The sequence below is a fragment of the Triturus cristatus genome, chromosome 1_1, assembly GCF_964204655.1.
Source record: "Triturus cristatus chromosome 1_1, aTriCri1.1, whole genome shotgun sequence".
Lineage (NCBI taxonomy): Eukaryota > Metazoa > Chordata > Amphibia > Caudata > Salamandridae > Triturus > Triturus cristatus.
In genome coordinates this window covers 198,395,233-198,409,488 of record NC_140579.1, presented here as the reverse complement: position 1 = coordinate 198,409,488, position 14,256 = coordinate 198,395,233, and positions in this window count along the sequence as shown.

Genomic DNA, 14,256 nt, shown 5'->3' with positions numbered 1-14,256 from the left:
GCCCTTGCTCACTGGCCATGCGCGTCGTTTACAGCTGATTGAACTTGACCGTTAATAGCCCATCTTTGTAGTTTCATTGGTAAGTTCCCTTCTGGGTAAGGTAGTTCGTTATTTCCACAGTTGGTGCTGTTAAACTGCGTGCATGTATATCATTCCCCTCGGTGGGTTGCATGGAGGAACAAAACAACGCCGTCATGCATTAAAAGTCCAGCAATAGTGGAACTGCCACTTCCACATGGCCCCAGGGGTCCGGAGCCGTGGTCCGCTATTATCGCGGCAGAGCGTCTCAGCGGCTAGGCACGCCGCTTGCAAAATCCAAGTTGCCCAATGCGAGACGCCACACAAGTAGAAGTTTCTCCTTTCATTTATTGAGGGAGCAGGAGTGAACGTGTTCATTCCTTCAACACAGATTGCCATACCGGTTTCGGGCAACATGCCCTTTCTCACTGGCCATGCGCGTTGTTTACAGCTGATTGAACTTGACCTTTAATATCCCGTCTTTGTAGTTTCATTGGTAAGTTGCCTACTGGGTAAGGTAGTTCGTTATTTCCACAGTGGGTGCTGTTAAACTGTGTGCATGTATATCATTCCCCTTGGTGGGTTGCAGGGAGGAACAAAACAACGCCGTCATGCATTAAAAGTCCCGCAATAGTGGAACTGCCACTTCCACATGGCCCCAGGGGTCCGGAGCCGTAGTCCGCTATTATCGCGGCAGAGCGTCTCAGCGGCTAGGCACGCCGCTTGCAAAATCCAAGTTGCCCAATGCGAGACGCCACACAAGTAGAAGTTTCTCCTTTCATTTATTGAGGGATCAGGAGTCAACGTGTTCATTCCCCCAACACAGATTGCCATACCGGTTTCGGGCAACACGCCCTTGCTCACTGGCCATGCGCGTCGTTTACAGCTGATTGAACTTGACCTTTAATATCCCGTCTTTTTAGTTTCCTTGGTAAGTTGCCTTCTGCGTAAGGTAGTTTGTTATTTCCACAGTGGGTGCTGTTAAACTGGGTGCATGTATATCATTCCCCTTGGTGGGTTGCATGGAGGAACAAAACAACGCCGTCATGCATTAAAAGTCCCGCAATAGTGGAACTGCCACTTCCACATGGCCCCAGGGGTCCGGAGCCGTGGTCCGCTATTATCGCGGCAGAGCGTCTCAGCGGCTAGGCACGCCGCTTGCAAAATCCAAGTTGCCCAATGCGAGACGCCACACAAGTAGAAGTTTCTCCTTTCATTTATTGAGGGATCAGGAGTCAACGTGTTCATTCCCCCAACACAGATTGCCATACCGGTTTCAGGCAACACGCCCTTGCTCACTGGCCATGCGCGTCGTTTACAGCTGATTGAACTTTACCTTTAATATCCCGTCTTTGTAGTTTCTTTGGTAAGTTGCCTTCTGGGTAAGGTAGTTCGTTATTTCCACAGTGGGTGCTGTTAAACTGTGTGCATGTATATCATTCCCCTTGGTGGGTTGCATGGAGGAACAAAACAACGCCGTCATGCATTAAAAGTCCCGCAATAGTGGAACTGCAACTTCCACATGGCCCCAGGGGTCCGGAGTCGTGGACCGCTATTATCGCGGCAGAGCGTCTCAGCGGCTAGGCACGCCGCTTGCAAAATCCAAGTTGCCCAATGCGAGACGCCACACAAGTAGAAGTTTCTCCTTTCATTTATTGAGGGAGCAGGAGTCAACGTGTTGATTCCCCCAACACAGCTTGCCATACCGGTTTCGGGCAACACGCCCCTGCTCACTGGCCATGCGCGTTGTTTACAGCTGATTGAACTTGACCTTTAATATCCCGTCTTTGTAGTTTCATTGGTAAGTTGCCTTCTGGGTAAGGTAGTTCGTTATTTCCACAGTGGGTGCTGTTAAACTGTGTGCATGTATATCATTCCCCTTGGTGGGTTGCATGGAGGAACAAAACAACGCCGTCATGCATTAAAAGTCCCGCAATAGTGGAACTGCCACTTCCACATGGCCCCAGGGGTCCGGAGCCGTGGTCCGCTATTATCGCGGCAGAGCGTCTCAGCGGCTAGGCACGCCGCTTGCAAAATCCAAGTTGCCCAATGCGAGACGCCACACAAGTAGAAGTTTCTCCTTTCATTTATTGAGGGAGCAGGAGTGAACGTGTTCATTCCTTCAACACAGATTGCCATACCGGTTTCGGGCAACATGCCCTTTCTCACTGGCCATGCGCGTTGTTTACAGCTGATTGAACTTGACCTTTAATATCCCGTCTTTGTAGTTTCATTGGTAAGTTGCCTACTGGGTAAGGTAGTTCGTTATTTCCACAGTGGGTGCTGTTAAACTGTGTGCATGTATATCATTCCCCTTGGTGGGTTGCAGGGAGGAACAAAACAACGCCGTCATGCATTAAAAGTCCCGCAATAGTGGAACTGCCACTTCCACATGGCCCCAGGGGTCCGGAGCCGTGGTCCGCTATTATCGCGGCAGAGCGTCTCAGCGGCTAGGCACGCCGCTTGCAAAATCCAAGTTGCCCAATGCGAGACGCCACACAAGTAGAAGTTTCTCCTTTCATTTATTGAGGGATCAGGAGTCAACGTGTTCATTCCCCCAACACAGATTGCCATACCGGTTTCGGGCAACACGCCCTTGCTCACTGGCCATGCGCGTCGTTTACAGCTGATTGAACTTGACCTTTAATATCCCGTCTTTGTAGTTTCCTTGGTAAGTTGCCTTCTGGGTAAGGTAGTTCGTTATTTCCACAGTGGGTGCTGTTAAACTGGGTGCATGTATATCATTCCCCTTGGTGGGTTGCATGGAGGAACAAAACAAAGCCGTCATGCATTAAAAGTCCCGCAATAGTGGAACTGCCACTTCCACATGGACCCAGGGGTCCGGAGCCGTGGTCCGCTATTATCGCGGCAGAGCGTCTCAGCGGCTAGGCACGCCGCTTGCAAAATCCAAGTTGCCCAATGCGAGATGCCACACAAGTAGAAGTTTCTCCTTTCATTTATTGAGGGATCAGGAGTCAACGTGTTCATTCCCCCAACACAGATTGCCATACCGGTTTCGGGCAACACGCCCTTGCTCACTGGCCATGCGCGTCGTTTACAGCTGATTGAACTTGACCTTTAATATCCCGTCTTTGTAGTTTCCTTGGTAAGTTGCCTTCTGGGTAAGGTAGTTCGTTATTTCCACAGTGGGTGCTGTTAAACTGGGTGCATGTATATCATTCCCCTTGGTGGGTTGCATGGAGGAACAAAACAACGCCGTCATGCATTAAAAGTCCCGCAATAGTGGAACTGCCACTTCCACATGGCCCCAGGGGTCCGGAGCCGTGGTCCGCTATTATCGCGGCAGAGCGTCTCAGCGGCTAGGCACGCCGCTTGCAAATTCCAAAATCCAAGTTGCCCAATGCGAGACGCCACACAAGTAGAAGTTTCTCCTTTCATTTATTGAGGGAGCAGGAGTCAACGTGTACATTCCCCCAACACAGATTGCCATACCGGTTTCAGGCAACAAGCCCTTGCTCACTGGCCATGCGCGTCGTTTACAGCTGATTGAACTTGACCTTTAATATCCCGTCTTTGTAGTTTCATTGGTAAGTTGCCTTCTGGGTAAGGTAGTTCGTTATTTCCACAGTGGGTGCTGTTAAACTGCGTGCATGTATATCTTTCCCCTTGGTGGGTTGCATGGAGGAACAAAACAACGCCGTCATGCATTAAATGTGCCGCAATAGTGGAACTGCCACTACCACATGGCCCCAGGGGTCCGGAGCCGTAGTCCGCTATTATCGCGGCAAAGCGTCTCAGCGGCTAGGCACGCCGCTTGCAAATTCCAAAATCCAAGTTGCCCAATGCAAGACGCCACACAAGTAGAAGTTTCTCCTTTCATTTATTGAGGGAGCAGGAGCCAACGTGTTCATTCCCCCAACACAGATTGCTATACCGGTTTCAGGCAACACGCCCTTGCTCACTGGCCATGCGCGTCGTTTACAGATGATTGAACTTGACCTTTAATATCCCGTCTTTGTAGTTTCCTTGGTAAGTTGCCTTCTGGGTAAGGTAGTTCGTTATTTCCACAGTGGGTGCTGTTAAACTGGGTGCATGTATATCATTCCCCTTGGTGGGTTGCATGGAGGAACAAAACAACGCCGTCATGCATTAAAAGTCCCGCAATAGTGGCCACTTCCACATGGCCCCAGGGGTCCGGAGCCGTGGTCCGCTATTATCGCGGCAGAGCGTCTCAGCGGCTAGGCACGCCGCTTGCAAAATCCAAGTTGCCCAATGCGAGACGCCACACAAGTAGAAGTTTCTCCTTTCATTTATTGAGGGATCAGGAGTCAACGTGTTCATTCCCCCAACACAGATTGCCATACCGGTTTCGGGCAACACGCCCTTGCTCACTGGCCATGCGCGTCGTTTACAGCTGATTGAACTTGACCTTTAATATCCCGTCTTTGTAGTTTCCTTGGTAAGTTGCCTTCTGGGTAAGGTAGTTCGTTATTTCCACAGTGGGTGCTGTTAAACTGGGTGCATGTATATCATTCCCCTTGGTGGGTTGCATGGAGGAACAAAACAACGCCGTCATGCATTAAAAGACCCGCAATAGTGGAACTGCCACTTCCACATGGCCCCAGGGGTCCGGAGCCGTGGTCCGCTATTATCGCGGCAGAGCGTCTCAGCGGCTAGGCACGCCGCTTGCAAAATCCAAGTTGCCCAATGCGAGATGCCACACAAGTAGAAGTTTCTCCTTTCATTTATTGAGGGATCAGGAGTCAACGTGTTCATTCCCCCAACACAGATTGCCATACCGGTTTCGGGCAACACGCCCTTGCTCACTGGCCATGCGCGTCGTTTACAGCTGATTGAACTTGACCTTTAATATCCCGTCTTTGTAGTTTCCTTGGTAAGTTGCCTTCTGGGTAAGGTAGTTCGTTATTTCCACAGTGGGTGCTGTTAAACTGGGTGCATGTATATCATTCCCCTTGGTGGGTTGCATGGAGGAACAAAACAACGCCGTCATGCATGAAAAGTCCCGCAATAGTGGAACTGCCACTTCCACATGGCCCCAGGGGTCCGGAGCCGTGGTCCGCTATTATCGCGGCAGAGCGTCTCAGTGGCTAGGCACGCCGCTTGCAAATTCCAAAATCCAAGTTGCCCAATGCGAGACGCCACACAAGTAGAAGTTTCTCCTTTCATTTATTGAGGGAGCAGGAGTCAACGTGTACATTCCCCCAACACAGATTGCCATACCGGTTTCGGGCAACAAGCCCTTGCTCACTGGCCATGCGCGTCGTTTACAGCTGATTGAACTTGACCTTTAATATCCCGTCTTTGTAGTTTCATTGGTAAGTTGCCTTCTGGGTAAGGTAGTTCGTTATTTCCACAGTGGGTGCTGTTAAACTGCGTGCATGTATATCTTTCCCCTTGGTGGGTTGCATGGAGGAACAAAACAACGCCGTCATGCATTAAACGTGCCGCAATAGTGGAACTGCCACTACCACATGGCCCCAGGGTTCCGGAGCCGTGGTCCGCTATTATCGCGGCAAAGCATCTCAGCGGCTAGGCACGTCGCCTGCAAATTCCAAAATCCAAGTTGCCCAATGCAAGACGCCACACAAGTAGAAGTTTCTCCTTTCATTTATTGAGGGAGCAGGAGCCAACGTGTTCATTCCCCCAACACAGATTGCCATACCGGTTTCAGGCAACACGCCCTTGCTCACTGGCCATGCGCGTCGTTTACAGATGATTGAACTTGACCTTTAATATCCCATCTTTGTAGTTTTATTGGTAAGTTCCCTTCTGGGTAAGGTAGTTCGTTATTTCCACAGTGGGTGCTGTTAAACTGCGTGCATGTATATCATTCCCCTTGGTGGGTTGCATGGAGGAACAAAACAACGCCGTCATGCATTAAAACTCCCGCAATAGTGGAACTGCCACTTCCACATAGCCCCAGAGGTCCGGAGCCATGGTCCGATATTATCGCGGCAGAGCGTCTCAGAGGCTAGGCACGCCGCTTGCAAATTCCAAAATCCAAGTTGCCCAATTCGAGACGCCACACAAGTAGAAGTTTCTCCTTTCATTTATTGAGGGAGCAGGAGTCAATGTGTTCATTCCCCCAACACAACTTGCCATACCGGTTTCGGGCAACACGCCCTTGCTCACTGGCCATGCGTGTTGTTTACAGCTGATTGAACTTGACCTTTAATATCCCGTCTTTGTAGTTTCTTTGGTAAGTTGCCTTCTGGGTAAGGTAGTTCGTTATTTCCACAGTGGGTGCTGTGAAACTGCGTGCATGTATATCATTCCCCTTGGTGAGTTGCATGGAGGAACAAAACAACGCCGTCATGCATTAAAAGTCCCGCAATAGTGGAACTGCCACTTCCACATGGCCCCACTGGTCCGGAGCCGTGGTCCGCTATTATCGCAGCAGAGAGTCTCAGCGGCTAGTCACGCCACTTGCAAATTCCAAAATCCAACTTGCCCAATGCGAGACGCCACAGAAGTAGAAGTTTCTCTTTTCATTTATTGAGAGAGCAGGAGTCAACGTGTTCATTCCCCCAACACAGCTTGCCATACCGGTTTCGGGCAACACGCCCTTGCTCACTGGCCATGCGCGTCGTTTACAGCTGATTGAACTTGACCTTTAATATCCCGTCTTTGTAGTTTCATTGGTAAGTTGCCTTCTGGGTAAGGTAGTTCGTTATTTCCACAGTGGGTGCTGTTAAACTGTGTGCATGTATATCATTCCCCTTGGTGGGTTGCATGGAGGAACAAAACAACGCCGTCATGCATTAAAAGTCCAGCAATAGTGGAACTGCCACTTCCACATGGCCCCAGGGGTCCGGAGCCGTGGCCTGCTATTATCGCGGCAGAGCGTCTCAGCGGCTAGGCACGCCGCTTGCAAATTCCAAAATCCAAGTTGCCCACTGCGAGACGCCAAACAAGTAGAAGTTTCTCCTTTCATTTATTGAGGGAGCAGGAGTCAACGTGTACATTCCCCCAACACAGATTGCCATACCGGTTTTGGGCAACACGCCCTTGCTCACTGGCCATGGGCGTCGTTTACAGCTGATTGAACTTGACCTTTAATATCCCGTCTTTGTAGTTTCATTGGTAAGTTCCCTTCTGGGTAAGGTAGTTCGTTATTTCCACAGTGGGTGCTGTTAAACTGCGTGCATGTATATCATTCCCCTTGGTGGGTTGCATGGAGGAACAAAACAACGCCGTCATGCATTAAAACTCCCGCAATAGTGGAACTGCCACTTCCACATGGCCCCAGAGGTCCGGAGCCGTGGCCTGCTATTATCGCGGCAGAGCGTCTCAGCGGCTAGGCACGCCGCTTGCAAATTCCAAAATCCAAGTTGCCCACTGCGAGACGCCAAACAAGTAGAAGTTTCTCCTTTCATTTATTGAGGGAGCAGGAGTCAACGTGTTCATTCCCCCAACACAGCTTGCCATACCGGTTTCGGGCAACACGCCCCTGCTCACTGGCCATGCGCGTTGTTTACAGCTGATTGAACTTGACCTTTAATATCCCGTCTTTGTAGTTTTATTGGTAAGTTGCCTTCTGGGTAAGGTAGTTCGCTATTTCCACAGTGGGTGCTGGTAAACTGTGCATGTATATCATTCCCCTTGGTGCGTTGCATGGAGGAACAAAACAACGCCGTCATGCATTAAAAGTCCCGCAATAGTGGAACTGCCACTTCCACATGGCCCTAGGGGTCCGGAGTCGTGGTCCGCTATTATCGCGGCAGAGCGTCTTAACGGCTAGGCACGCCGCTTGCAAAATCCAAGTTGCCCGATGCGAGACGCCACACAAGTAGAAGTTTCTCCTTTCATTTATTGAGGGAGCAGGAGTCAACGTGTTCATTCCCCTAACACAGATTGCCATACCGGTTTCGGGCAACACGCCCTTGCTCACTGGCCATGCGCGTCGTTTACAGCTGATTGAACTTGACCTTTAATATCCCGCCTTTGTAGTTTCATTGGTAAGTTGCCTTCTGGGTAAGGTAGTTCGTTATTTCCACAGTGGGTGCTGTTAAACTGCGTGCATGTATATCATTCCCCTTGGTGGGTTGCATGGAGGAACAAAACAACGCCGTCATGCATTTAAAGTCCCGCAATAGTGGAACTGCCACTTCCACATGGCCCCAGGGGTCCGGAGCCGTGGTCCGCTATTATTGCGGCAGAGCGTCTCAGCGGCTAGGCACGCCGCTTGCAAATTCCAAAATCCAAGTTGCCCAATGCGAGACGCCACACAAGTAGAAGTTTCTCCTTTCATTTATTGAGGGAGCAGGAGTCAACGTGTTCATTCCCCCAACACAGATTGCCATACCGGTTTCGGGCAACACGCCCTTGCTCACTGGCCATGCGCGTCGTTTACAGCTGATTGAACTTGACCTTTAATATCCCGTCTTTGTAGTTTCATTGGTAAGTTGCCCTCTGGGTAAGGTAGTTCGTTATTTCCACAGTGGGTGCTGTTAAACTGCGTGCATGTATATCATTCCAGTTGGTGGGTTGCATGGAGGAACAAAACAACGCCGTCATGCATTAAAAGTCCCGCATTAGTGGAACTGCCACTTCCACATGGCCCCAGGGGTCCGGAGCCGTGGTCCGCTATTATCGCGGCAGAGCGTCTCAGCGGCTAGGCACACCACTTGCAAATTCCAAAATCCAAGTTGCAAAATGCGAGACGCCACACAAGTAGAAGTTTCTCCTTTCATTTATTGAGGGAGCAGGAGTCAACGTGTTCATTCCCCCAACACAGATTGCCATACCGGTTTTAGGCAACACGCCCTTGCTCACTGGCCATGCGCGTCGTTTACAGCTGATTGAACTTGACCTTTAATATCCCGTCTTTGTAGTTTCATTGGTAAGTTGCCTTCTGGGTAAGGTAGTTCGTTATTTCCACAGTGGGTGCTGTTAAACTGGGTGCATGTATATCATTCCCCTTGGTGGGTTGCATGGAGGAACAAAACAACGCCGTCATGCATTAAAAGTCCCGCAATAGTGGAACTGCCACTTCCACATGGCCCCAGGGGTCTGGAGCCGTGGTCCGCTATTATCGCAGCAGAGCGTCCCAGCGGCTAGGCACGCCGCTTGCAAATTCCAAAATCCAAGTTGCCCACTGCGAGACGCCACAGAAGTAGAAGTTTCTCCTTTCATTTATTGAGGGAGCAGGAGTCAACGTGTTGATTCCCCCAACACAGCTTGCCATACCGGTTTCGGGCAACACGCCCCTGCTCACTGGCCATGCGCGTTGTTTACAGCTGATTGAACTTGACCTTTAATATCCCGTCTTTGTAGTTTCATTGGTAAGTTGCCTTCTGGGTAAGGTAGTTCGTTATTTCCACAGTGGGTGCTGTTAAACTGTGTGCATGTATATCATTCCCCTTGGTGGGTTGCATGGAGGAACAAAACAACGCCGTCATGCATTAAAAGTCCCGCAATAGTGGAACTGCCACTTCCACATGGCCCCAGGGGTCCGGAGTCGTGGACCGCTATTATCGCGGCAGAGCGTCTCAGTGGCTAGGCACGCCGCTTGCAAAATCCAAGTTGCCCAATGCGAGACGCCACACAAGTAGAAGTTTCTCCTTTCATTTATTGAGGGAGCAGGAGTCAACATGTTCATTCCCCCAACACAGATTGCCATACCGGTTTCGGGCAACACGCCCTTGCTCACTGGCCATGCGCGTCGTTTACAGCTGATTGAACTTGACCTTTGATATCCCGTCTTTGTAGTTTCATTGGTAAGTTGCCTTCTGGGTAAGGTAGTTCGTTATTTCCACAGTGGGTGCTGTGAAACTGCGTGCATGTATATCATTCCCCTTGGTGGGTTGCATGGAGGAACAAAACAACGCCGTCATGCATTAAAAGTCCCGCAATAGTGGAACTGCCACTACCACATGGCCCCAGGGGTCCGGAGCCGTGGTCCGCTATTATCGTGGCAGAGCGTCTCAGCGGCTAGTCACGCCACTTGCAAATTCCAAAATCCAAGTTGCCCAATGCGAGACGCCACACAAGTAGAAGTTTCTCCTTTCATTTAATGAGGGAGCAGGAGCCAAAGTGTTCATTCCCCCAACACAGATTGCCATACCGGTTTCAGGCAACACGCCCTTGCTCACTGGCCATGCGCGTCGTTTACAGCTGATTGAACTTGACCTTTAATATCCCATCTTTGTAGTTTCATTGGTAAGTTCCCTTCTGGGTAAGGTAGTTCGTTATTTCCACAGTGGGTGCTGTTAAACTGCGTGCATGTATATCATTCCCCTTGGTGGGTTGCATGGAGGAACAAAACAACGCCGTCATGCATTAAAAGTCCTGCAATAGTGGAACTGCCACTTCCACATGGCCCCAGGGGTCCGGAGCCGTGGTCCGCTATTATCGCGGCAGAGCGTCTCAGCGGCTAGGCACGCCGCTTGCAAATTCCAAAATCCAAGTTGCCCAATGCGAGACGCCACACAAGTAGAAGTTTTTCCTTTCACTTATTGAGGGAGCAGGAGTCAACGTGTTCATTCCCCCAACACAGATTGCCATACCGGTTTCGGGCAACGTGCCCTTGCTCACTGGCCATGCGCGTCGTTTACAGCTGATTGAACTTGACCTTTAATATCCCGTCTTTGTAGTTTCATTGGTAAGTTGCCTTCTGGGTAAGGTAGTTTGTTATTTCCACAGTGGGTGCTGTTAAACTGCGTGCATGTATATCATTCCCCTTGGTGGGTTGCATGGAGGAACAAAACAACGCCGTCATGCATTAAAAGTCCCGCAATAGTGGAACTGCCCCTTCCAGATGGCCCCAGGGGTCCGGAGCCGTGGTCCGCTATTATCGCAGCAGAGCGTCTCAGCGGCTAGGCACGCCGCTTGCAAATTCCAAAATCCAAGTTGCCCAATGCGAGACAAAACACAAGTAGAAGTTTCTCCTTTCATTTACTGAGGGAGCAGGAGTCAACGTGTTCATTCCCCCAACACAGATTGCCATACCAGTTTTGGGCAACACGCCCTTGCTCACTGGCCATGAGCGTCGTTTACAGCTGATTGAACTTGACCTTTAATATCCCGTCTTTGTAGTTTCATTGGTAAGTTGCCTTCTGGGTAAGGTAGTTCGTTATTTCCACAGTGGGTGCTGTTAAACTGGGTGCATGTATATCATTCCCCTTGGTGGGTTGCATGGAGGAAAAAAACAATGCCGTCATGCATTAAAAGTCCCGTAATAGTGGAACTGCCACTTCCACATGGCCCCAGGGGTCCGGAGCCGTGGTCCGCTATTATCGCGGCAGAGCGTCTCAGCGGCTAGGCACGCCGCTTGCAAATTCCAAAATCCAAGTTGCCCAATGGGAGACGCCACACAAGTAGAAGTTTCTCCTTTCATTTATTGAGGGAGCAGGAGTGAACGTGTTCATTCCTTCAACACAGATTGCCATACCGGTTTCGGGCAACATGCCCTTTCTCACTGGCCATGCGCGTTGTTTACAGCTGATTGAACTTGACCTTTAATATCCCGTCTTTGTAGTTTCATTGGTAAGTTGCCTACTGGGTAAGGTAGTTCGTTATTTCCACAGTGGGTGCTGTTAAACTGTGTGCATGTATATCATTCCCCTTGGTGGGTTGCAGGGAGGAACAAAACAACGCCGTCATGCATTAAAAGTCCCGCAATAGTGGAACTGCCACTTCCACATGGCCCCAGGGGTCCGGAGCCGTAGTCCGCTATTATCGCGGCAGAGCGTCTCAGCGGCTAGGCACGCCGCTTGCAAAATCCAAGTTGCCCAATGCAAGACGCCACAAAAGTAGAAGTTTCTCCTTTCATTTATTGAGGGAGCAGGAGTGAACGTGTTCATTCCTTCAACACAGATTGCCATACCGGTTTCGGGCAACATGCCCTTTCTCACTGGCCATGCGCGTTGTTTACAGCTGATTGAACTTGACCTTTAATATCCCGTCTTTGTAGTTTCATTGGTAAGTTGCCTACTGGGTAAGGTAGTTCGTTATTTCCACAGTGGGTGCTGTTAAACTGTGTGCATGTATATCATTCCCCTTGGTGGGTTGCAGGGAGGAACAAAACAACGCCGTCATGCATTAAAAGTCCCGCAATAGTGGAACTGCCACTTCCACATGGCCCCAGGGGTCCGGAGCCGTAGTCCGCTATTATCGTGGCAGAGCGTCTCAGCGGCTAGGCACGCCGCTTGCAAAATCCAAGTTGCCCAATGCGAGACGCCACACAAGTAGAAGTTTCTCCTTTCATTTATTGAGGGATCAGGAGTCAACGTGTTCATTCCCCCAACACAGATTGCCATACCGGTTTCGGGCAACACGCCCTTGCTCACTGGCCATGCGCGTCGTTTACAGCTGATTGAACTTGACCTTTAATATCCCGTCTTTGTAGTTTCCTTGGTAAGTTGCCTTCTGCGTAAGGTAGTTCGTTATTTCCACAGTGGGTGCTGTTAAACTGGGTGCATGTATATCATTCCCCTTGGTGGGTTGCATGGAGGAACAAAACAACGCCGTCATGCATTAAAAGTCCCGCAATAGTGGAACTGCCACTTCCACATGGCCCCAGGGGTCCGGAGCCGTGGTCCGCTATTATCGCGGCAGAGCGTCTCAGCGGCTAGGCACGCCGCTTGCAAAATCCAAGTTGCCCAATGCGAGACGCCACACAAGTAGAAGTTTCTCCTTTCATTTATTGAGGGATCAGGAGTCAACGTGTTCATTCCCCCAACACAGATTGCCATACCGGTTTCGGGCAACACGCCCTTGCTCACTGGCCATGCGCGTCGTTTACAGCTGATTGAACTTGACCTTTAATATCCCGTCTTTGTAGTTTCCTTGGTAAGTTGCCTTCTGGGTAAGGTAGTTCGTTATTTCCACAGTGGGTGCTGTTAAACTGGGTGCATGTATATCATTCCCCTTGGTGGGTTGCATGGAGGAACAAAACAACGCCGTCATGCATTAAAAGTCCCGCAATAGTGGAACTGCCACTTCCACATGGCCCCAGGGGTCCGGAGCCGTGGTCCGCTATTATCGCGGCAGAGCGTCTCAGCGGCTAGGCACGCCGCTTGCAAATTCCAAAATCCAAGTTGCCCAATGCGAGACGCCACACAAGTAGAAGTTTCTCCTTTCATTTATTGAGGGAGCAGGAGTCAACGTGTACATTCCCCCAACACAGATTGCCATACCGGTTTCGGGCAACACGCCCTTGCTCACTGGCCATGCGCGTCGTTTACAGCTGATTGAACTTGACCTTTAATATCCCGTCTTTGTAGTTTCATTGGTAAATTGCCTTCTGGGTAAGGTAGTTCGTTATTTCCACAGTGGGTGCTGTTAAACTGCGTGCATGTATATCATTCCCCTTGGTGGGTTGCATGGAGGAACAAAACAACGCCGTCATGCATTAAACGTGCCGCAATAGTGGAACTGCCACTACCACATGGCCCCAGGGGTCCGGAGCCGTGGTCCGCTATTATCGCGGCAAAGCGTCTCAGCGGCTAGGCACGTCGCTTGCAAATTCCAAAATCCAAGTTGCCCAATGCGAGACGCCACACAAGTAGAAGTTTCTCCTTTCATTTATTGAGGGAGCAGGAGCCAACGTGTTCATTCCCCCAACACAGATTGCCATACCGGTTTCAGGCAACACGCCCTTGCTCACTGGCCATGCGCGTCGTTTACAGCTGATTGAACTTGACCTTTAATATCCCATCTTTGTAGTTTCATTGGTAAGTTCCCTTCTGGGTAAGGTAGTTCGTTATTTCCACAGTGGGTGCTGTTAACCTGCGTGCATGTATATCATTCCCCTTGGTGGGTTGCCTGGAGGAACAAAACAACGCCGTCATGCATTAAAACTCCCGCAATAGTGGAACTGCCACTTCCACATAGCCCCAGAGGTCCGGAGCCATGGTCCGCTATTATCGCGGCAGAGCGTCTCAGAGGCCAGGCACGCCGCTTGCAAATTCCAAAATCCAAGTTGCCCAATTCGAGACGCCACACAAGTAGAAGTTTCTCCTTTCATTTATTGAGGGAGCAGGAGTCAACGTGTTCATTCCCCCAACACAACTTGCCATACCGGTTTCGGGCAACACGCCCTTGCTCACTGGCCATGCGCGTTGTTTACGGCTGATTGAACTTGACCTTTAATATCCCGTCTTTGTAGTTTCTTTGGTAAGTTGCCTTCTGGGTAAGGTAGTTCGTTATTTCCACAGTGGGTGCTGTTAAACTGTGTGCATGTATATCATTCCCCTTGGTGGGTTGCATGGAGGAACAAAACAACGCCGTCATGCATTAAAAGTCCCGCAATAG